General features: G+C 42.3%; 1 long non-coding RNA gene across 1 annotated transcript in view; it reads left to right on the top strand.

Moving 5' to 3' along the window:
* Nucleotides 1-22788, top strand: part of LOC141072617 (uncharacterized) — a 129677-nt gene extending 106889 nt beyond the window's left edge. The window contains exon 3 of the long non-coding RNA XR_012226719.1: nt 21594-22788. This is a non-coding gene — a long non-coding RNA (uncharacterized lncRNA). The remainder of the gene's footprint in view (nt 1-21593) is intronic.
* The last annotated feature ends 2083 nt before the right edge of the window (nt 22789-24871 follow it).

The raw sequence follows: 24871 nt of genomic DNA, 5'->3' as shown, positions 1-24871 counted from the left end.
CATGAAGTACAATATGTCACGAGAAAACAATGTCAGAATCAGTGGGATGTCAGAGACACCGCACTGCACTTGCTCATAGAGCCAGTGCGCGTGTCCTGAGAACAGAAGCAGTGCTAAAAGATACCTGGGGAGCAGGGCAGCAGAGGTGACCATGCGTGCTTCAGGCTAATAGTGTCAGGATCCAGTCAGTGCTGGAAAGTAAAGATGCATAGGACCTGCGGACACTAAAACTGAATAATGTGCACGGGACCTATGGTCATGTGACTGCAAGGGGGCGGGGCTTAGCGTCCTGTATTCAGATAGGACAGGACACCATACAACAACTCAGAGTCAGGCAAAACAGAGGTCACGCACAGTATGGGCGAACGAGGTACAGGAGGGACGAACAGACGGGTAGTCAGACAGAGCCAAAGGTCATACACAAGAGGGCGACGTGGTACCAAGGGGACGAGCAGAGAGAAGTCGGGTCACAAGCAGAGAGTCATACACGAGAGGTAGCGCAGTACAAGAGGGTCAGGCAGAACTCGTAACAGGGACAGAACCAGATCACAACCGAACAAACAAGCAAAATATCAGGCACAAGGCACACGTATACAAGAGGTCACTTAACTCAGCCGAGGGCAGGAGTATAACTGACACCGGACCCAGGTCCAGTGAACACTAAATAGCCTCCTGCTGCCAGAGAGAGGCAGCACAATTAACCCATAGTCTAACCAGGACGGGTCAAAGCGAAATCCCGTCCTGGATCATGACATGGGATCTATGGAAGCGTTTCAGAGTTATTACCTCATAAAGGGACAGTGGTCAGAATTGTAAAAATTGGCCCGATCATGAACGTGCAAACCACCCTTGGGGGTTAAGGAGTAAATATGTAAATTGAAAACGCATGAATTAAATCCATACAGTTGTATGGAGCCCAAGACAGTAGCAGTGGGTGAGCTGTTGATTCTTCACGACCTGGCACCCCACAAACATACAGTGTCTCAGTCCATTAATGTCATACTGTGTACATTGCATTGAACTCAGTTGTCAGTTGGAAACCTCCATTGCATCCACGTCCTTGGCTCCTGGATCAGCAGCACACACATCAAGGGACACTAGGTTTGCTTTAACAAGTTCATCTTTACTGGACCGTTTAAGTGCATCATGTATGTTTGTGGGGTGCCAGGTATGTATGGATTTAATTCATGCATTTTCAATTTACATATTTACTCCTTAACCCCTTTACCCCCAAGGGTGGTTTGCACGTTCATGATCGGGCCAATTTTTACAATTCTGACCACTGTCCCTTTATGAGGTAATAACTCTGAAACGCTTCCATAGATCCCACTGATTCTGACATTGTTTTCTCGTGACATATTGTACTTCATGGTAGTGGTAAAACTTCATTCAAATAACTTGCGCTTATTTGTGAAAAAAAAGAAATTTGGTGAAATTTTGAAAATTTCGCAATTTTCCAACTTTGAATTTTTATGCTCTTAAATCACAGAGATACGGCACACAAAAAACTTAATAAGTAACATTTCCCACATATTTACTTTACATCAGCACAATTTTGGAGCCAAAATTTTTTTTTGTTAGGAAGTTATAAGGGTTAAAAGTTGACCAGCAATTTCTCATTTTTGCAACACCATTTTATTATTATGGACCACATCACATTTGAAGCCACTTTGAGGGGTCTATATGATAGAAAATACCCAAAAGTGAGTACGCTGATACCTCATATGTGGGAGAAAACTACTGTATGGGCACACGTCGGGGCTCGGAAGTAGTGACGTTTTGGAATGCAGACTTTGATTGAATGGTCTGCGGGTATCATGTTGCCTTTGGAGAGCCCCTGATGTACCTAAACAGTGGAAACCCCCCACAAATGACACCATTTTGGAAACTAGAGCCCCTAAGGAACTTATCTAGATGTGTGGTGAGCACTTTGAACCCCCAAGGGCTTCACAGAAGTTTATAATGCCCGGGCGTGAAAATAAAAAAATCGTATTTTTTCCACAAACATGATCATTTAGTCCCCAATTTTTTTATTTTCGTAAGGGCAACAGGAGAAATTGGACCCCAAAAGTTGTTGTCCAATTTGTCCTGAGTACGTTGATAAATCATATATGGGGGTAAAACACTGTTTGGGCGCATGGCAGAGCTTGGAAGGCAAGGAGCACCATTTGACTTTTTCAACGCAGAATTTGCTGGAATTGAGATCAGATGCCATGTTGCGTTTGGAGAGCACCTGATGTGCCCAAACAGTGGAAAACCCCCAATGCTAAATCCAACCCTAACCCCAACACACCCCTACCCCTAACCCTAGCCCTAACCCTAGCTCTAACCCTAGCCCTAACCCTAGCCCTAGCCCTAACCACAACCCTAATGGAAAAATGGAAATAAATACATTTTTTTAATTTTATTATTTTTCCCTAACTAAGGGGGTGATAACGGGTGGTTTGATTTACTATTTATGGCGGTTTTTATGTTTGGCAGCTGTCACATGCTAAAAGACGCTTTTTATTGTAAAAAGTTTTTGCATCACCACATATTGAGAGCTATAATTTTTCCATATTTTGACCCACTGAGTCATGTGAGGTCTTATTTTTTGCGGGACGAGTTGACGTTTTTATTGTTATCATTTTCAGGCACGTGACATCTTTTGATTGCTTTTTATTCCGATTTTTGGGACGCAGAATGAACAAAAACCAGCGTTTCATGAATTTCTTTTGGGGGGGTGTGTTTACACCGTTCCACGTGTGGTAAAATTGGTAAAGCAGTTTTATTCTTCGGGTCAGTACAGTTACAGCAATGCCTCATTTATGTCTTTTTTTATGTTTTAGCACTTTTATGCAATGAAAACAATTTTATGTAAAAAAATTATTTTTGCATCGCTTTATTCTGTGAGCTATAACTTTTTTATTTTTTCGCTGATGATGCTGTGTGGTGGCTTGTTTTTTGCGGGACAAGATGATGTTTTCAGTGGTACCATGGATATTTATATGTGTCTTTTTGATCGTGCGTTGTTGCACTTTTTGTTCGGCAGTATGATAATAAATCATTATTTTTTGCTTGGTTTTTTATTTTTATTTTTTAAGGGGTTTGCTAAAGGGGTTAACTAATGGGACAGTTTTATAGGGCAGGTTGTTACGGACGTGGCGATATCAACTATGTGCACTTTTTTTGTTTTGTTTTTTTTTATTTCCAAAAAATGAATTTATTAGGGTATATATTTTTTTTTTTCACTTATTTAGCGATTTTTTAAAAAATTATTTTTACTTTTTTTTTAACTTTATTAGGTTGTCCCAGGGGAGACATCACTGTCCTGTGACATATCGCTGATCTGTCACATCACAGATCACTGTGACAGATCAGCAATCTGTCACAGGCATAGATGCAGACTTCCTCATGCCTGCGCTTTGCAGGCACTGAGGAAGCCAGCTCTCTGCAGGCCCCCGAAGGTCCCCGTCGCCATCTTGGACTCAGTGACCTGCAGGGATGGAGCCCCCCGCAGCAGCGCTGCACATTGCGCTGCTGTGGGGGGCTCAGGGAAGCACGGAGGGAGCCCCCTCCCTGCCGATGCTTCCCTTTAACCCCCGGTACACTGCAATCGTGTTTGATCGCGGTGTGCAAGGGGTTAACGTGTCGGGGGCGGTCCGTGACCGCCCCTGATGCATTGTTCCGGGTGTCAGCTGTGATAATCAGCTGACACCCGGCTGCGATCAGCGGCGCTCACCACGTGAGCACCGCTGATCGCACTAGACGTACTATTCCGTCCTTGGTACTTAGGTCCCAGGTCACATGGACGGAATAGTAAGTCCATTGTAGGAAAGGGGTTAAAATAACTTTTCTTGCACTAAAATGATGGTGTGCTGCTTCTTTCATTTTTCTTATTTAAGGACTGGTATGTACCTGTGAAGCCCTGCGCCCAACTTTTGACATTGTTTAGGTGCTGCTCTCTGCTCAATTTTTTCTAGAAAGATAGTTAGGAAAAAATGGAATGCTTCCAGCTTTTTATTCCTTGATAGATAGATATGGGATATATAGATAGATACAGATAATCCCCTTTCCCGCAGATTTCCCTGAGGTGGGCTTCGGAAAAATGGCCACTGGAGGCGACTCATTTTGCAGATTTAGATCTAGAGAGACGAAATCTTAGAGATGAGATCTTGTCTCCTGAGATCTAAATCTGCGCATGCGCCACCTTCCAAAGCCCACTGCAGGGAAATCTATGGGAATGGTGGTGCTGGTCGACATCTTCTGAGAGCCCAGGACAAACAGCATTGCCCCACTCCTGCCTCTGCCGGTTCCTGAAGCAGTGACCCTGCCTCCTGTGAGTCCAAATTGTCCTATAACATTGTACAATTTATTAAAGTTTCAGCAATATGTTTCTAGCATGGAAGATGAATCAAACAAGAAATGAACTTACTCTAGAAAATGGATATAATATAAAACAAGCTTGACTTATTGAATTTTGAATCTTTATCAAGTCCCTATTGTAAACCGTCTGAAGTGTTATGTACAAATCAACGCTCATCCTTCATTGTTTTCTGACACTATGTCTGAGAAATAGTTTATACTGAAAGTCATAAGTAGTTTTCGTGGGATCCATGAGGAAGGAGATTGACCTTTTCTGTTCTTATAATACTGACCTAATCCATCCTCATTTTTTAATTTTTAAACTTTAAGCAATTGTACATTATTCCAAGTTCTACTGTGTGTGTATGTATGCGTGTGTGTGTATATAGATATACATATGTATACATATATATGCAAATGTTTAAATACAATGTAAGGGGATGACATTTAAAGTAAACTGATTTTCCTAAGATAGACATTTATCATCTATACATAGCATAAATGATAAATGTCTGATTGTTGGGACCAGAAAGCTAGGACTCCCAATGTACACTAAAATTTGGGGCTTGAGCCTCTTCTTCATCTTCATTGCTTGATCATATTAAAGAGAAGAAGTGAGTTGCATTTTATGCCTATCGTACTGACAGAAAGAATTAGGCTCTTTACTTGGCCATCCTTTTCAGTCCTATAAACTTTCAATGTGACAGCAATACACATTCTGCACCACTGCTTCAATGAAACTTGACAGCAGAGAAAAGGGACATGGTTGGGCCCGGGTCTTCTATTCTAGTGATTGATGGGAGTTTCAGTGATGAGACCTTTATTACCTATCCTGTACATACTGTGGTAGATTGACTCTCTCGGTACTTAAAGAGGTAGGCACAGGAACACATTCAGTTTAAGTTTTCAACTAGTTTATTAAAAACATACACCAAAAAAGAATATCTTAGATAAATGGCACTTCCAAAAACTAGAGAAACCAAAAAAAGAAAAAGGAAAGCAAAATGCCATAAAAATACAAATTTTATTGAGACATGTTAAAATAAAATGAGTAAAACATGATAATGTAGGGACAAAAAATGCAAACGTAAGCCATTTAAAAGTAATACACCAAAATAAACTAGATGTAGGTAAGAGTTCACCCTTGATGCTTAAATAAGTTTCGGCTCCAAAGGAAGGCTTATATAAAAGGTAAAAAAGAAGTTATAGAAAAGTTCAAAAAGTGTATGAAAGCCTATGGATTGTAATAGTTAACCCCTTAACCCCCAAGGGTGGTTTGCACATTCATGACCGGGCCAATTTTTACAATTCTGACCACTGTCCCTTTATGAGGTAATAACTCTGAAACGCTTCCATGGATCCCGGTGATTCTGACATTGTTTTCTCGTGACGTATTGTGCTTCATGATAGTGGTAAAATTTCATTCAAATAACTTGCGTTTATTTGTGAAAAAAAATGGAAATTTGGCAAAAATGTTGAAAATTTCGCAATTTTCCAAATTTGAATTTTCATGCCTGTAAATCACAGAGATATGGCACACAAAAAACTTAATAAATTATAAATAGAAACACCAGCAACAAATATCAAATGTCCATGCTATAAGGCGACTCAATATCATACTGCAATAAAGGAGGAACAACGAGTATACAGTATATAGCCAAAATTACAAAGGAGAGTTGTATTTATCAAAAGTTATAATTTAATAAATATATGTAATACAAACATCATATGTTGACAAAAATGCATGGGCATACATAAAGGTAATGTGACTAACTCCATGGGTCAATTTTAATGACCAGGAAAATCGGGGACCAAAATTTAGATAACACATGTGCCATTCAAAAAGAATCATATAAAGAGTTAATGATAGTTTAGAAACACATGTTATCCAGCGATAGGGAATAAATAGTACTCACTTCCCCAAAGCATACAATTCCTATACAGCTAGGTAAGCAGCCTCTCATAAACACTGATTAGCATCTCTATCAGTGTATAATACATTGCGCGGTGGAGATAAAGTTTATAAGTAAAGTAATGCAAAATAATTACCCATAGTGGTATATATAAAGTCCCGTCAAGACCTTGGTCATGTACCCCGACGCGTGTTTCGTACCCCTGAGGAAGCGATACCTTGTGTACGCGAAATGCGCATCGGGGTACATGACCAAGGTCTTGACGGGGCTTTATATATACCACTATGGGTAATTATTTTGCATTACTTTACTTATAAACTTTTTCTCCACCGCGCAATGTATTATACACTGATAGAGATGCTAATCAGTGTTTATGAGAGGCTGCTTACCTAGCGGTATAGGAATTGTATGCTTTGGGGAAGTGAGTACTATTTATTCCCTATCGCTGGATAACATGTGTTTCTAAACTATCATTAACTCTTTATATGATTCTTTTTGAATGGCACATGTGTTATCTAAATTTTGGTCCCTGATTTTCCTGGTCATTAAAATTGACCCATGGAGTTAGTCACATGACCTTTATGTATGCCCATGCATTTTTGTCAACATATGATGTTTGTATTATATATATTTATTAAATTATAACTTTTGATAAATACAACTCTCCTTTGTAATTTTGGCTATATATACTCGTTGTTCCTCCTTTATTGCAAAAAACTTAATAAATAACATTTCACATATGTTTACTTTACATCAGCACAATTTTGTAACCAAAATTTTTTTTGGTTATGAAGTTATAAGGGTTAAAAGTTGATCAGCGATTTCTCATTTTTGCAACACCATTTTATTTTTAATGACCACATCAAATTTGAAGTCACTTTGAGGGGTCTATATGATAGAAAATACCCAAAAGTGACACCATTCTAAAAACTGCACCCCTCAAGGTGCTCAAAACCATATTCAAGAAGTTTATTAACCCTTCAGGTGCTTCACAGGAATTTTTTGAATGTTTAAAAAAAATGAACATCTAACTTTTTTTCACAAAAAAATTATTTCAGGTCCAATTTTTTTTATTTTACCAAGGGTAACAGGAGAAATTGGACTGCCAAAGTTATAGTGCAATTTCTCCTGAGTATGCAGATACCTGATATGTGGGGGGAGTCACTGTTTCGGCGCATGGCAGAGCTCAGAAGGGAAGGAGCGCCGTTTGACTTTTTCAATGCAAAATTGACTGGAATTCAGATCGGACGCCATGTCACATTTGGAGAGCTCCTGATGTACATAAACAGTGGAAACCCCCCACAAGTAACCCCATTTTGGAAACTAGACCCCCCAAGGCACTTATCTAGATATGTGGTGAAAACTTTGAACCCACAAGGGCTTCACAGAAGTTTATTATGTACAGCCGTACAATTACAAAATCATATTTTTTCCACAAAAATGATCTTTTCACCCCCAATTTTTATTTTCCCAAGGGTAACATGATCTTAAAAGTTATTGTGCAATGTGTCCTGAGTACGCTGATACCCCATATGTAGGTGTAAACGACTATTTGGGCGCATGGCAGAGCTTGGAAGGGAAGCAGCGCCATTTGACTTTTTGGCGGGAATTGAGATCGGACACAATGTCGCATTTGGAAAGCCCCTGATGTACGACTAACTGAAAAAAAAAATCCTATTAAAATATAACTTTTATTAAGTACAAAAATAACAATATAAAATTGCACAGATGTCCCCTATTATAAAGTCTAGTAATAAACGGGCTATTATATTGCTGGAAAGAGAAACGGTATAACAGTCAAACCAAATCTAACCAGCTGAATCTGCCAATCCAATCATGTGGTCAGAAAAACCTGAATCATAGCAGCTAAAAACTGCACAATACTATTATAGCCCAAAAAATGGGAAAAAAGGGGAAATGGACATAAAGAAGATGTATAAAAATTGATAATACGTGCTACCATCTGATAATAATCTCACTCAGCCGATGTGAAGAAAAGAGTGACCTGACCCTATACAAAATGACTATCTCAACACCTACCTAGGTGCGGCGGTTGGCACCCTAAGATATATACGAGAATGGCGCCCCCGCTCGAGTGATGGCTATCCCTAATCTCCTATATCATCCTATAAGACGACAGATTAGAAACAGAGGGCCAGATGGCCTGTATCCATTTGCTTGGAATATCTTCATGAATGCAATAAAGTAGATTTATACAATCATATATGCATGTGAGGAAAGGTAGAAAGTCCAGACAGTCTGAGTAGATGCATAACACTCACACACAGTAGAACCAGTTACATATAAATTTGTAGCAAAATTTTAGTAGTTTCCCAAAACCACTATGTTATGTATATGAAGTATATATAAAAATTGTCACATCAAGTACCCAGATAAAAAACTGCCCATTAGACACAATAATGAATCAATGGTAGGTAAACATGTACGGTGTTGTGAGTTCATTTTCCCCTTCACTACTGAGGCCCGAGGAACGCCCTCTTCTGGTAAAGAAAGGTAGTGAGCCTGATTATCAAACACCTGAGCCTAATGATGATGACTGGCTAAGTGGAGTTACTGACTGGATATAAGGCTGCCAACGCCCTTCTGCCCTGCGGGTGATTTCTCTGTGGGATCCTTGGAGACCAGTCTGAATTCCTGCTCTTCTAAAGCTAAGTTTTCTGCTCGGCTTTTTGCATTTGTGCTTTGACTTTGTTTTGCTTTGTTTTTCTGGATTTCTGCCATTCCCTGCTGGGGTGAGCTGAATTCCTTTAGCTCTGTCTTCTGAAAATACCTGAGTTCTGATTTAGTTTTTGAAGCCTAGCTGCTTCAGGGTCTTTTTCCATATCAGCTTGTTGGCTTATGTCTTTGATAGGGTTTTGGCAGATTGCAGACAGCAACCTTCCTTTCCTGTTCTGTTTAGTTAGCTTGGGCCCCATCGTTTGCTCAGCCTATCTTTCTATCTGTGTGAGTGTTTTTTCATCTTGCTTCACCGTCATTATATGTTGGGGGCTGCCTTTTGCTTTGGGGTCTGCTCTGGGGCAGTTTAGATTTCCTTTTCTGTCTTTAGGCTATTTAGCTCTCCGGCTGTGATCGAGGGGTCTAGGGCACCGTAGGAACCCCCCACGGCTACTGCTAGTTGTGTTGATAGGTTCAGGGGTCTGCAATCTGATAGTTGCCAACTTCTCTGGTTTTCTGGACGTAGCTTCTATTTTTGTGTCTGCCTCCTACGGTGACTCAATCATAACAGTACGGCTTATCAGATAACAAATTGTCAGAAATCATGAAAGCAAACAAAGACACCACTGAATGTACCAGATTTTCAAGTCTCAGTGTAAATTAGTAGGGGTGCTACAGCCACTCCAGATATCAGATATATATCATACCCCTAGTTTAAATCACCAGATACTGACAACAATAAGCCCATTCATAGGTGAAAAATAAAACAGTACTTATCTGTGAATATATACTCCTTCATAATGATATCCATAAGGTCCATGATAACATCATTCCTCAGATATAGTCCGCACAATATCAACGCGTTTCCCCCTACTGCGGGTTCATCAGGAGAGATGCATATTGGTCAGAGCGGTCTGGCAGTGGAGACTAATCCAATTGATGAGGCTGCACCTGTAGCTTACCATTCCCCCCTTATATAACTATATCACTCTCAGCATCCTCTGCTTTCAGACTAACGTCACCGCCTGGTGCCACAACACTAGAAGCACGGTGTATGTTTACCTGCAGATTGTGTCCTCACATTCTCACTGCACATGTCTATTCAGTGTCCAGACGCTAGAGGAGTCACATGATCAGCTCACAGCAATTGCTGTTCTCACACTGACGTCAGCACCTGCCCACACAGTGCTAGAGGCACACAGTATGTTTTCCTACCAATACCATTGTGTCCTCATTGTTTCATTGCGCATGTCCACTCAGTGTCTAGATGCTGGGAGAGTCACATGATCAGGCTACAGTCACCACAATAGCCATCATTGCACAGATGCAGTGTAGTCACATAGGAGCATATTACAGCTCATATAAGCAGCGTCCTCACTTCTGAAGTACGCATGATCCGATCTATAGGGACGTTTTTCTTCATGCATTATACCTGAGCATGCTCTATATCCTGCGAGTACATGGATAAATTTACTCCTATAATGGAAATGCGCATGCCCTAAACTGTGAGGTTATTTACCCATATTCCTCACACAAAAAGAGCATTATTACATTAGGCTCGATACATATAAACAGTGACTACCACCGCACATATTGTATAAATAGGCAGCGTTTATATATACTTAATGTTCAACCAAAGACACATAGGATCATGATTTATAATTTTAGATCTCTTATATACCCATCAAGATTATAAAATTTTTTAATTCATTTTAACCTCAGAACCATAGTATATACAGTGACTGTAAATAAGGGTAGGAACTAACATTTGGGGTACATTCTAATCAAGAATCATATCCTAATTATAACAAAAGACTGGGTCACAAGACCTAGTCACAGGCATGGCTTCATGATAATGGACAAGGAATCAAATGAAACAACAGTAATTCTGTTGTTCATTAAGGCCATCCGGCACAAGAGTACATAGTCTAAATATCCACTCACATTCCTTTTTTTAATAATGACTTCTCCCAGTTTCCCCCCCATGGGATACGCCGCACTACCTCAAGGACACAGAAGGACACAGCTTTTGGATCATTATGATGTTCTAATTTTATATGTCTCGCCAGGGGTGTATCTCTCTCATGTTTTATGTCTCCCAAATGTTCCTCCACTCGTCTACGCAATTCCCTTTTGGTTTTTCCTATATAATTACGTGGACAGGAACATGTGGCCATGTAGACTACACCTTCTGTTTTGCAGTTTGCAAAGTCTCGCATATAGTAAACTTTTCCCGATGTAGTACCTTTGAATGATTTACCTCTACTGATCCAAGGACAGAATTTGCAACTGCCACATTTAAACGTGCCACATGACTTACAATCCAGCCACGTGCCTTCTGGTCTTGGTTTATTGTAGAAACTATGAACCAACCTATCCCGTATGGATCTCCCCTTACTGTATGTTATCCGGGGTGTAGGTGGAATGACATCTCTCAGTTCTGGGTCCGTCCTTAAGATTCCCCAGTGTCTCCACAGTATACCCTGCACCTCATTAGATCTGTCATCGAACATGCCTATAATTCTCAATATATCCGATGACTCCTCCTTTGGGGTTGGATGTAGTAGATCATGACGATTACATCCTACTGCATGATCCCATGCTTTATTTATTACATCCCTTGGATACCCTCTCTGCCGGAACATCCGCCCCAGGTCATGGGCTTGTGTATCAAAATCTCGCCCATCCGAGCAGTTCCTCTTAATGCGTAGAAATTGTCCCTTGGGTATTCCCCTTTTAAGGGGGCCAGGATGATAGCTGTCCCAACGCAGAAGGCTATTCGTGGATGTAAGTTTTCTAAACGTCTTTGAGGTGATACCCCCCTCTCCATTTTTGATTAACTGAAGGTTGAGAAACGTGATAGTCTCACTGTGTATTTCAGATGTATTTCAACTGCAAACTGCATAGTAATATCATTCTGGTTTAAACACGATATGAATCTATGAAATTCACCTGGTGAACCAGACCACAGGATGAACACGTCATCAATAAATCTCGATCATAGGAGGATATGCGGGTACCACCATGCTTCCTCCAGGAAAACCTTTGTCTCCTTCCACCAGCCCAGGAGGAGATTTGCATAAGATGGCGCACAGGGACTCCCCATAGCGGTTCCCCTGAGCTGGTGGTAGGTCTTGCCATTAAAGAGGAAGTAATTATGATTAAGGATATACACCAATTCCACCACAAAGTTGCTATGTGCCACTAACTGCGTTGCCATTGTACCAAGAAAGAACTCCACCCCCCTGACACCTGCCAAATGTGGAATATTACTGTACAATGCTTCAACATCTATTGATGCTAGATATGTCTCTGAACTGATATTAATACCCTCAAGTTTAACGAGAAGGTCAGACGTGTCTCTTAGATACGATGGTAATGACGTAACAAATGGGCGCAGGATCTTATCAATATACGTCCCAATGTTTTGACTCATTGAATCAACCCCCGAGACAATGGGCCGTCCTTTCAAGGGATTGACCCCCTTGTGAATTTTTGGTAGACAGTAAAAGACAGGTGTCAGGGGAGAGGAGGGACAAAGAAAATCAAATTCATTCTTGGTAATCAGTCTCAAGTCCAGGCCAGTCATCAGAATATCTGTAATTTTGTCCATATATTGAGAAGTAGGATCATGTTCTAGAACTTCATATGTATCTCTGTCCCTCAGCAGTGAGTGACACATGGCAGTGTACTGTTCATGGTCCATAATAACTAGGTTGCCCCCTTTGTCAGAGGGCTTTATTACGATCTCCTTATTATTCTCCAATAGATTGAGTGCTGTCATCTTGGTCTAAGTGAGATTTGATACCCTTTCCCCTTTTGATATATTGGGATTAATTTTAATCAATTCTTCTTCCACAACCTTCAAGAAAATATCAATGCAATCCACCTCATCCCCAGGTGGCAACCTAGTATTTTTGAGCTTAAGAGATGTAAATGGACCCATGGTTTCATCACGTTCATTTTCCACCAATAAATCAGTTAATATATTCATAGTTTCTAGATCATGTTTCATGTGAAAAGGTTGATATCCTTAGCCCAACTAAAGGGGTCATACCTGGTAGTGGGTAAAATGACAAGCCCTTCAAAAGGACCCTTTGTTCATATAGAGACAGTATATAATTAATAAGGTTAATGATTTGGTCAGGCCTTGGCCCCCTTAGTTCACTCTGTTTCTCAGTTGATAATCGAGTGGGACCTTTTGTTCCAAAAAAGAGGAGGATGCTGCAGGCTGTAATGAGGAAGATGGTTGTTGAGGTGTACTTGCTCCATTTATCTGGGTATTTATCTGGGTTGGTTGCCCTATTGATACCCCCACCTGTTGGGCCACACGCAAATCTCGGCCCTGCCATCTGTGTCTGTTTCCTCTGCCTCTCTCCCTGTCCCTCAGTCTCCATCTACCTCTAGAGCTAGACCTCTCCCTATCAGAATTATCTGTCTCAGATGATGAGATGTCTGTATATACCCTTGGTTGTGTGACCAGGAAGTTATAGGCTCTATTCTCTTTAAATTCGTTAAAGTCCCTAAGGAATTGATTGTTTCCTATCTTTGATCGTAGTCTGAAACTTTTCAATAGAAGTTTGGAGAATTGCCTCTCTCTCCTAGTAAAGTCTGGGTCCGATTTATATGTGAGGGTTTTCTCAATCAATTCATTCAATATTTTACCAGTGCATTCAAAATTAATCTTCTCTTCCTCAATCAGGATTTTCATAAACCTACATGAGGAGGCTACTGATTCCCTCTGCCATGCCTGTAGGAGTTGAGGACTCGCCAATCTGGGTGATGGAAAGATATTAATTCTTAGGCCACTCGGAACAATATTATTTTTAATATAATTTTCAAGGGCCTTGATCTCCCAAAATGATTTCACATTGTTCTTGTACCCTATATATAGATCTTTGAACAAGTTTTTGATGGATACCGACCAACTATTCGTTGTTGGATAGCTCTCTGTGGAGAAGGCTTGATTAGCCTCCTCCACCCATTGTTCCGCATTGATCGGTCCAGATAAGAAGCCAGCCATTTAACAAATTAGACACCAACTAACAAGTATAATGTGAACAAGGGTTACCTATAACCGACTAACTGAAAAAAAAAACCCTATTAAAATATAGCTTTTATTAAGTACAAAAATAACAATATAAAATTGCACAGATGTCCCTTATTAGAAAGCCTAGTAAAAAATGGGCTATTGTATTGCTGGAAAGAGATAAGGTATAACAGTCAAACCAAATCTAACCAGCTGAATCTGCCAATCCAATCATGTGGTCAGAAAAACCTGAATCATAGCAGTTAAAAACTGCACAATACTATTATAGCCCAAAAAAACTCAAAAAACGGGAAAAAAGGGGAAATGGACATAAAGAAGATGTATAAAAATTGATAATACGTGTTACCATCTGATAACAATCTCACTCAGCCGATGTGAAGAAAAGAGTGACCTGGCCCTATACAAAATGACTATCTGAACACCTACCTAGGTGCGGAGGTTGGCACCCTAAGAAATACGAGAATGGCGCCCCTGCTCGTGTGATGGCTATCCCTAATCTCCTATATCATCCTATAAGACGACAGAGGGCCAGATGGCCTGTATCCATTTGCTTAGAATATCTTCATGAATGCAGTAAAGTAGATTTATACAATCATATATGCATGTGAGGAAAGGTAGAAAGTCCAGACAGTCTGAATAGATGCATAACACTCACACACAGTAGAACCAGTTACATATAAATTTGTAGCAAATTATGCCCTTTCCCAAAACCACTATGTTATGTATATGAAGTATATATAAAAATTGTCACATCAAGTACCCAGATAAAAAACTGCCCATTAGACACAATGATGAATGAATGGTAGGTAAACATGTATGGCTTATCTGATAACAAATTGTCAGAAATCATGAAAGCAAACAAGATCTATCTACAAGAGACTGGCACAGCTATGGGAAGTAAAACGGCTCCACAGTATGCAAATCTTTTCATGGCCAAGCTTGAAAGCGACTTTTTGTCCTCATGCCCCAACAGGTCCATGGCCTACTACCGCTTGATTGATGATATTTTAATCATCTGGACGGAGTCTGAGCAACAGCTAAAGACGTTCCACGAACAGTTTAATCAATTTCATCCCACCATCAATTTAACACTCAACTACTCCAGCACTGAGATTAACTTTTTGGACACCATCATTAAGCTAAAAAACAATGAAATAGAGACATCCCTGTATCAAAAGCCAATCGACCGTCCAACATACCTTAAATGGGACAGTTTCCATCCAAAACACATAAAGAACTCTATTATCTATAGCCAAGCCATCAGATACAATCGTATATGTTCCAACCCCATGGATAGAGACAAACACCTTGGTCCCTCAAAAAGACCTTTTTGAATCAGGTCTACCATCCAAGAACAATTGAAAACCAAATTACAAGAGCCACCAGAATGTCAAGGAATCACCTGCTACATTACAAAGCTAAAGAAGAAAATAACCGGGTGCCTCTAGTAGTCACCTGCAACCCAAATCTGGAAGTGCTAAGGGGAGCTGCACAGAAACTACAACCTTTACTACAAAAAGATGCCCGATTACAATCCATTTTTTCAGACCCCCCACTGCTGTGTTTTAGGCAGCCCCCAAATTTAAGAAGCATCATTGTCAGAAGCTCCCTGTCCTCCCCAACAGCTGCAGGAACCTTTCCTTGCAACCAGAAAAAATGTAAAACTTGTCCATTTATAATGACCACGGACAAGATAAAGATCCCCAATATACATCAGGATAAATAACACTTTTTATTAGTTTTCTTTCATGTATGGGCACTTTATGGCACATTATTGGTGCTTTTAATTGCAAGCACCCTATAAATAGAATTTAACTATTTTGTAAATAGACATTGGTGTACGTAATACTTATGATTAGGATGTTTTTAATTCAAGACATAAGTATGTGTTTTAGTCATGCAATTTTTAAAAAAAAATTGGCACTACTGACATAGTTCAAAATAATAATTATACACATATTCACATTGTATTCCTCTTTCACATTTTTTACATTTCAGTCCTCCCCTTTATGTGGTAGTGCGCATGCGGGGTATTCTGAGCCGCCGGTATGCATGAAGCGGTCAGTAGTGATTTAGGAGCGCACAATTCCCTTGAGGACCTGGCGTTCCAGATTACATGACCGGCGACTTGCATTCCAATTGGATGGCAGGACTCACGTGATCCCACGCATGCGCCGTGAATGCCGCTTACTTCATCCAGGAACAGGACCTTCCATTTGTGCCACACAGGCGCTGACACTAGCTGAATTCTGCCGGTAACATTCACACAGGTTTAGGCAATCATTTAGTAAGCGCGTTAGCCAGACCTCTATTTAAACCGGATCGCCCCCTGCCCTGACACACCTCCCGAGGAAGCTGTGCGAAACACGCGTCGGGGCAGAGGTGACGGCTGGGGCTCCCCCACCAGTACATACTGGTATGTAACCACGCATCAATTTTTACTTTGTCTGCTAATTTAACTGAGAGTAACGCCTTGTGTGGGCTAGAGTAAGTCCATCACACACTTTACAAACATACAGGTCTTTATGTATACCCGTCACGGCACATGTTCTATTTAGGGATTTATTTGGTGGATTTTTGTCTGCCCTATGTTATTTGCAGAGTTATTATCACTTCTATGTGGATTGCATCAGACTTATTGTGCTGCAGTGTGGTGGGAGGTTCCATGGTTCTTAGTCTCTCCTTATTTTCCAGTATCTCTCTTGTACACTTTGTTTTTATAAATTTCAATAAAGTAAGATATTTTATCATTGATACACCATTGTGTGGTGCTGAGTCCTGTTTGGTATATATCTTGGTTACCACAATTGTCTAATTTATGTTCTGTGGGGTATCACACATTTATAGGGTAAAATTTACATAACAATTGGGCATTTTTTGTGATAAAACCCCCAAGGAACTTATCTAGATGTGTGGTGAGCACTTTGAACTCCCAAGGGCTTCACATAAGTTTATAATGCCCGGGCGTGAAAATAAAAAAATCATATTTTTTCCACAAACATGATCTTTTAGTCCCCAATTTTTTTATTTTCCCAATGGTAACAGGAGAAATTGGACCCCAAAAGTTGTTGTCCAATTTGTCCTGAGTAGAGTTGAGCGACTTTTGGTTTTTTAGGGTCGCGTTTCGTTTCGTGAAACCCGACTTTTCCAAAAGTCGGGTCGAGCAAGATCGTCCGATTATAGGGAAAAGTCGGGGTCGTCCCGAAACCCAATGTAAGTCAATGGGGAATAAAAGTCGGCAGTGAGAGGAGGACAGGAAACACACCTACAGTGCCCATTTGAATGCCAAAAGCATCAATTCTTCTTTCTTAAGCTTGTCAACCTTGCCCCATCTATCATTCTCCAGAGTATAGTGCTCCCCAAAAATTGCAGTCCCAACATTGAAAACAATCAAATAAGTCTCCTCGCTAGGGAATCCCTGTACTTGTCTGGACAGGTGCTGTAGCTTGCTTAACAGCTCGCCAGCCGTTCTCACGCCCAGTATGGATTACACGTGATTGCACAAAGGTGAGAAAGGGTACCGTATCCCCAGATAACATGTATGGATAGCGTACACATTCAAAATATATGTCTCAGGAGGCAGGCTCAGACGGTGTTAGGCCCAGTATGGATTGCACGTGATTGCACAAAGGTTAGAAAGGGTACCGTATCCCTGGATAACATGTATGGATAGCGTACACATTCAAAATATATGTCTATACAGCATGAGGCAGGCTCAGACAGTGTTAGGCCCAGTATGGATTGCACGTGATTGCACAAAGGTTAGAAAGGGTACCGTATCCCTGGATAACATGTATGGATAGCGTACACATTCAAAATATATGTCTCAGGAGGCAGGCTCAGACGGTGTTAGGCCCAGTATGGATTGCACGTGATTGCACAAAGGTTAGAAAGGGTACCGTATCCCTGGATAACATGTATGGATAGCGTACACATTCAAAATATATGTCTATACAGCATGAGGCAGGCTCAGACTGTGTTAGGCCCAGTATGGATTCCACGTGATTGCACAAAGGTTAGAAAGGGTACCGTATCCCTGGATAACATGTATGGATAGCGTACACATTCAAAATATATGTCTCAGGAGGCAGGCTCAGACGGTGTTAGGCCCAGTATGGATTGCACAAAGGTTAGAAAGGGTACCGTATCCCTGGATAACATGTATGGATAGCGTACACATTCAAAATATGTCTCAGGAGGCAGGCTCAGACGGTGTTAGGCCCAGTATGGATTGCACGTGATTGCACAAAGGTTAGAAAGGGTACCGTTTCCCCGGATAACATGTATGGATAGCGTACACATTCAAAATATATGTCTATACAGCATGAGGCAGGCTCAGATGGTGTTAGGCCCAGTATGGATTGCACGTGATTGCACAAAGGTTAGAAAGGGTACCGTATCCCTGGATAACATGTATGGATAGCATACACATTCAAAATATATGTCTATACAGCATGAGGCAGGCTCAGACGGTGTTGGGCCCAGTATGGATTGCACGTGATTGCACAAAGGTTAGAAAGGGTACCGTATCCCTGGATAACATGTATGGATAGCGTACACATTCAAAATATATGTCTCAGGAGGCAGGCTCAGACGGTGTTAGGCCCAGTATGGATTGCACGTGATTGCACAAAGGTTAGAAAGGGTACCGTATCCCCGGATAACATGTATGGATAGCGTACACATTCAAAATATATGTCTATACAGCATGAGGCAGGCTCAGACGGTGTTAGGCCCAGTATGGATTGCACGTGATTGCACAAAGGTTAGAAAGGGTACCGTATCCCTGGATAACATGTATGGATAGCGTACACATTCAAAATATATGTCTCAGGAGGCAGGCTCAGACGGTGTTAGGCCCAGTATGGATTGCACGTGATTGCACAAAGGTTAGAAAGGGTACCGTATCCCCGGATAACATGTATGGATAGCGTACACATTCAAAATATATGTCTCAGGAGGCAGGCTCAGACGGTGTTGGGCCCAGTATGGATTGCACGTGATTGCACAAAGGTTAGAAAGGGTACCGTATCCCTGGATAACATGTATGGATAGCGTACACATTCAAAATATATGTCTATACAGCATGAGGCAGGCTCAGACGGTGTTAGGCCCAGTATGGATTGCACGTGATTGCACAAAGGTTAGAAAGGGTACCGTATCCCTGGATAACATGTATGGATAGCGTACACATTCAAAATATATGTCTCAGGAGGCAGGCTCAGACGGTGTCAGGCACAGTATGGATTTGACGGCCCAGATTACACAGCGGAGGAGCAGGGAGAGGTAAAGATTGCAAATGCTGTGGCCCTGCCCAAGCAAGGGGGGCCCACTCGTGGGCGTCGGTACTGGCACTGGGCCCCTCATAGTACAGCGGTGTGTCTGACGGCGGGTGTGCACCACCACCGTCAGAGACACTTGATTGCACTATGAGGGACCCTGTGCCAGTGCCCGCGCCCAAGAGTCGGCCTACCCACCTGTCCAGGGCAACGGCACTCGCACGGTGTCGTGCGCTAGGTGGTGACCCCGGCCATGGGGGGGAGGCAGCACAGTTAGGGAGTTTTAGAAAGTGGCATATGTTGATGTTGGACATTCAGCTGATGCAAAAGGCGAAATAGGTGAAGTACCAGGAAGAGGTGGACCAAAGCAAGCCATTTTTCTGTCACCCTATGTGTCATCAGGGGAAGGTGGGACAAAATCCTTGGAAACCCATGCGTGGTTCATTTTAATGAAGGTTAGATCATCCACATTTTGGGTTGACAGACGGGTCCTTTTTTCTGTCAGGATTGATCCAGCTGCACTGAAGACTCTTTCCGATAGCACACTTGCAGCTGGGCAAGCGAGCTCCTGTAAGGCATATTGGGCCAATTCAGGCCAGGTGTCCAGTTTAGCGGCCCAATAGTCAAAGGGGAATGACCTGTGTGGGAGAACATCGATATGGGAGGAAAAGTAGTTTGTTACCATAGTTGACAACTGCTGTCTCCTGTCACTTTCCATCGATGCAGTATTACCAGTTGTGTGAGCGGTATTTGAAAAATCAGTCCACAACATTGTCATGAAACCCCTGTCTCCAACGCCACTTCTGCTGTGTGCACCACGAACATCTCTGTCAAGCTGCCCCCGGCCCGTATGGCTCGTGTGAGAACCATCACCGCTGCTGTGTGCTGGGAATGCCTCAAGCAACCGATTTACCAGAGTTGCTTGTTTATTAGCCAATATTAGGTCAAGGTTCTCCTGTGGCATGATGTTTTGTAATTTGCCTTTATAGCGTGGATCCAGGATGCTGGCCAACCAGTAGTCGTCATCGTTCATCATTTTGGCAATGCGGGGGTCCCTTTTTAGGATCCGCAAGGCATAATCTGACATGTGGGCCAATGTTCCCAGTGTCAATGATGCACTGCGAGTGCTGGGTGGAGGAGCACTTTCTGGCAAATCCACATCCCTCCAGTCACGCACAAACCCTGTACCAGACCTTGCCACGCCAACATTTTCACTTGCCCCACGAGATGCATCCTCCTCCCCTAAGTAATCATCCCCATCATCCTCCTCCTCCTCCTCTTCTTCCTCCACCTCGTCCAGGAGAGGTCCCTGAGCAGACAATGGCTGAATGTGATCAAGGATTCCCTCCTCCTCTTCCTCCTCATCAACATTGGCTGCAGACGCCTGCTCCTTAAGGTGCGTCAAAGTTTGCATGAGCAGACGCATAAGTGGGATGCTCATGCTTAGGATGGCGTCGTCTGCGCTTACCAGCCGTGTGCATTCCTCAAAACACTGAAGGACTTTACAAAGGTCTTTCAGCTTCGACCACTGCACACCTGTCAACTCCATGTCTGCTCTCAAAGTGCCTGGCCGTGTATCCTCCCACAAATGCATTATGGCCTGCCTCTGCTCGCACAGCCGCTCCACCATGTGCAGGGTGGAGTTCCACCTTGTTGCAATGTCGATAATGAGGCGGTGGTTGGGAAGGTGGAGCAATCGCTGCAGCTTCTGCATACGAACGGAGTGTACAGGCGACCGGCGGATTTGCGCGCACAGTCTTCGCACCTTCTGGAGCAGGGCTGTTAACTCCGGATAATTTTTGAGGAAGCACTGCACCACCAGGTTCAAGGTGTGAGCCAAGCAAGGTATGTGGCTGAGTTTTGAAAGGGCTATGGCTGCCACAAAATTACGCCCGTTATCACTAACTACCTTGCCTGCCTCAATCTATCACCTGTTCATCAACTGCTGTCATCTATTATGCCACGTGCCCATGTTCCCTCATCTATGTTGGCCTCACCACCCGCCAGCTAAAGGTGAGGGTTCGTGAGCACGTGTTAGGCATAAAGGCAGCAGGAGAGATTGAGGATATTGCTTCCCTTAAAACCTTGCCAAAGCACTTCAAAATCCATCACAATTGTGATCCCACCTTGCTAAAAGTGTCTGGTATTGACATGATTTGCAATGGGGTTAGGGGAGGCAATGTCAGCAAGCGTCTTGCACAGTTAGAAACCCAGTGGATCTGGACACTGAATACTGTGTCTCCACTGGGTTTGAATGAGAGTTTGTCTTTTATTCCGTTTTTATAAAATACCCTAGTACTACTTTTATAATTCTTTTTGTATTTATTTTAGATCTTTTGGTCGGCACATTGCATCTTTATGGACCGTATACTTCTGAGAAAGAGGAAACAGTGACAAGAACTTTTCGTATATATTATGTTATGATATTGAACATGGATGGAGATATAAATATATCTTTTTGCAATATGCACATATATATGTACTATTATGTAGAAGATGTTATCCCCTTCTTCTCTGCATTTCACATTATCATTATCTTGTTATAATGGTGCATTTTGAATTTTAATTATATCTAGTTACATATTATTATGTGAATATGTGCAGTTTCCTTTTTGCACTATCTAGATTTATTTTGTAACAGTGACACATTTTGAGCTTTGTAGTATGGATGGAGCAACATATATACAAAAAACGTTTTTATCTATTTCCACCATTTATCTTTTTACTCTTTATTTCTTTATTTCTTTTGCACTGTCTATTTACACATTATCCAGTGTAACACACATTTTTCCTTTTTTCCATTCATCAAATTGTTGTCACACATTGTGTCATTTGTCACATATAGTGCTGTCACATACAGTGTCATTCTTCTGTTTTTTTCTTTTTTCTCTCATGTTATGTGTGAATTGCTTACTGTATATATACAGTTTTGCATTCTTCACTCACTATTATCATCACTTTTATTATTTATTTTCACTCTGCTCCCCTCTTTTTATTGGATTCTACACTCCTACATATATATTGTTGCGATATGCTGGGCAAGCGGTCCTTTTGTAGCGGTCGCTACATTTGTACTTCCTTTCATTTTTGGACAGGCACCTGTGCGCGTGCGCCGCCTCTGCGCCGGTGGTTCACATGGCGACGGCGTCTCTTCATGCCCTGACATGCCGGGTTCACCCGGCAGTGTTTTGTCATGTGACGCCGTGCGCGATGTGTCTTCCGGTTCGCGGCGGTGGCGCATGCGCCGTTCTGTGACCTGCCCGATATTGAAGGCATTATAAATGGAAGTGCCGGCTATTAGCATCTCCTCCCCCTGACGAAGGAAATTTATTCCGAAACGCGCGTCGGGGCGCGTTACCAGGCACCTTTCACAGCTCATCAGGTAGTTATTTAACCCTTGACTTTCACTTTGCGGTTTCCACAAAATTTGTGTGGCTTTTTGCACATATTGTGGCATTTTGGTTTACATTATCTGTTCCTTCACATTGCAATTTTTGGATCACTTTATTTATTTTTTGTATTATTATACACCTAATATTCACGTATATTTTATTATATTTTTTATAAATATATTTTTTATATATATTTCCTCTTTTTATCACTTTATTTTCTCTTGGGGTTTCTATATTAAGATATAACTATTACCTGTTCATTATTGAGCGTGTTTCTATATTATTAACATGGTTATACATTAAGCTTTATGCTACAACATATTATATTATGATACCATGTACATGCCTGGTATGTTTTTCTTTTTCTTTTAATTGTTTTATGTATATACCCATATTTTAATAAAGGGTATTTTAATAACTATTGCGTTTTGTTGCACACATTTTATTTACATTCACCTGGTACCTTGCCGGTCCTTTCCCCCATATTCGGTGTGTATAGTCAGCTTCTGCATACGAACGGAGTGTACAGGCGACCGGCGGATGTGCGCGCACAGTCTTCGCACCTTCTGGAGCAGGGCTGTTAACTCCGGATAATTTTTGAGGAAGCACTGCACCACCAGGTTCAAGGTGTGAGCCAAGCAAGGTATGTGGCTGAGTTTTGAAAGGGCTATGGCTGCCACAAAATTACGGCCGTTATCACTAACTACCTTGCCTGCCTCAAGATGTACACTGCCCAGCCATGACTCAGTTTGTCGCTTCAAGTACTCGGCCAGCACCTCGGCGGTGTGTCTGTCGCCCAAACACATCATCTGCAACACAGCCTGCTGACGCTTTCCACTAGCTGTTCGATAGGGGGACACATCGTGTGCAACAGTGGCAGCTGCAGATGGAGTGCTCGTACGACTGCGCTCTGTGGACGAGCTTTCGCTTCTGGAGGAGGTGGAGAAGGAGGAGGGTCGAACGCCTACAGCCAACTGTTTCCTATACCGTGGGCTAGGCAGCACTGTCCCACCACCGCTGTCCCCTGTGGACCCTGCATCCACCACATTAACCCAGTGCGCAGTGATGGACACGTAACGGCCCTGGCCATGCCGACTGGACCATGCATCAGTTGTGAGGTGCACCTTTCCGCTCACTGACTGCTTGAGTGCATGGACAATGCGGTCTTTCACATGATGGTGGAGGGCTGGGATGGCTTTGCGAGAGAAGAAGTGGCGACTGGGTAGGTCATAGCGTGGTACTGCATAGGCCATGAGTTCGCGGAAAGCTGTGCTTTCCACCAACCGAAAGGGCATCATCTCAAACGAGATTAGTTTGGCAATGTGGGCGTTCAAACCCAGTGTACGCGGATGAGAGACTGAGTACTTTCTTGACCTACTCATAGTGTCTGGGAGGGTGAGCTGGACTTGAGAGCTGCATATGGTGGAAGTAGCGGTGGACAGGGCGGACTGAGAGAGGGTTGATGATGGTGATGGAGTTGTTGTTCTTTCTGATGGCCTAGAATCAGTCTTTCGTTGATATAACAGTGGGATTCCCTGACTGCTGTGGTCTTGCAACGACACCTCAACATTTGCTGCTGTGCTAACCGGTGGGCTTACAGTGGGGGAAACAATGTAGCGTTGCTGACTACCTTCGTTGTGATCAGTTGCACATGTGGCACTTGAGGTTTGGTGTTGTGTCCACGCTTGCAAGTGCATGCTGGTTAAATGTCTAAGCATGCAACTGGTATTCAAATTTTTCAGATTTTTCCCTCGGCTAAAGGTCTTTGCGCACTTCTTACAGATAACCTTGGCCTGATCATGAGGATTTTGTTCAAAAAAGTGCCACACTGCACTCTTCCTACTTTGGCAGACATTTTGCGGCCTAGCATGCTGTGATCTTTTGACCCTCTGGACAAGCTGTCCAGCAACTCTTTTGATGTTTGGAACCAGTCTTTGGAGTGCTCCGGGCCTGCCAGATAACAGCTGTTGCGATGTCGATGTCTGCTGTGGATGCTCCTCATCTGAGCTATTGGAAGCAGCACCCTCTTCCCCCAATGGATGCCAATCTGGGTCAACAACTGGGTCATCCATCACCTCCTCTTCTATGTCATGTGCACCTTCTTCTGTGTCACCGTGTATGGTGGTATAGTGTGCGGGAAGGGGCACCTGAGTCTCATCAGGGTCAGAATCTGGCTCTGTACACTGCGAGGACAATGTAGTGCTCTGAGTGAATGTA

This window comes from Dendrobates tinctorius, unplaced genomic scaffold (genome assembly GCF_039654945.1).
Source record: "Dendrobates tinctorius isolate UK_male_01 unplaced genomic scaffold, ASM3965494v1 ptg000281l, whole genome shotgun sequence".
Classification (NCBI taxonomy): Eukaryota; Metazoa; Chordata; class Amphibia; order Anura; family Dendrobatidae; genus Dendrobates; species Dendrobates tinctorius.
Note: the sequence above shows the minus strand (reverse complement) of the source record. Positions and strands in the feature narration are given on the sequence as shown.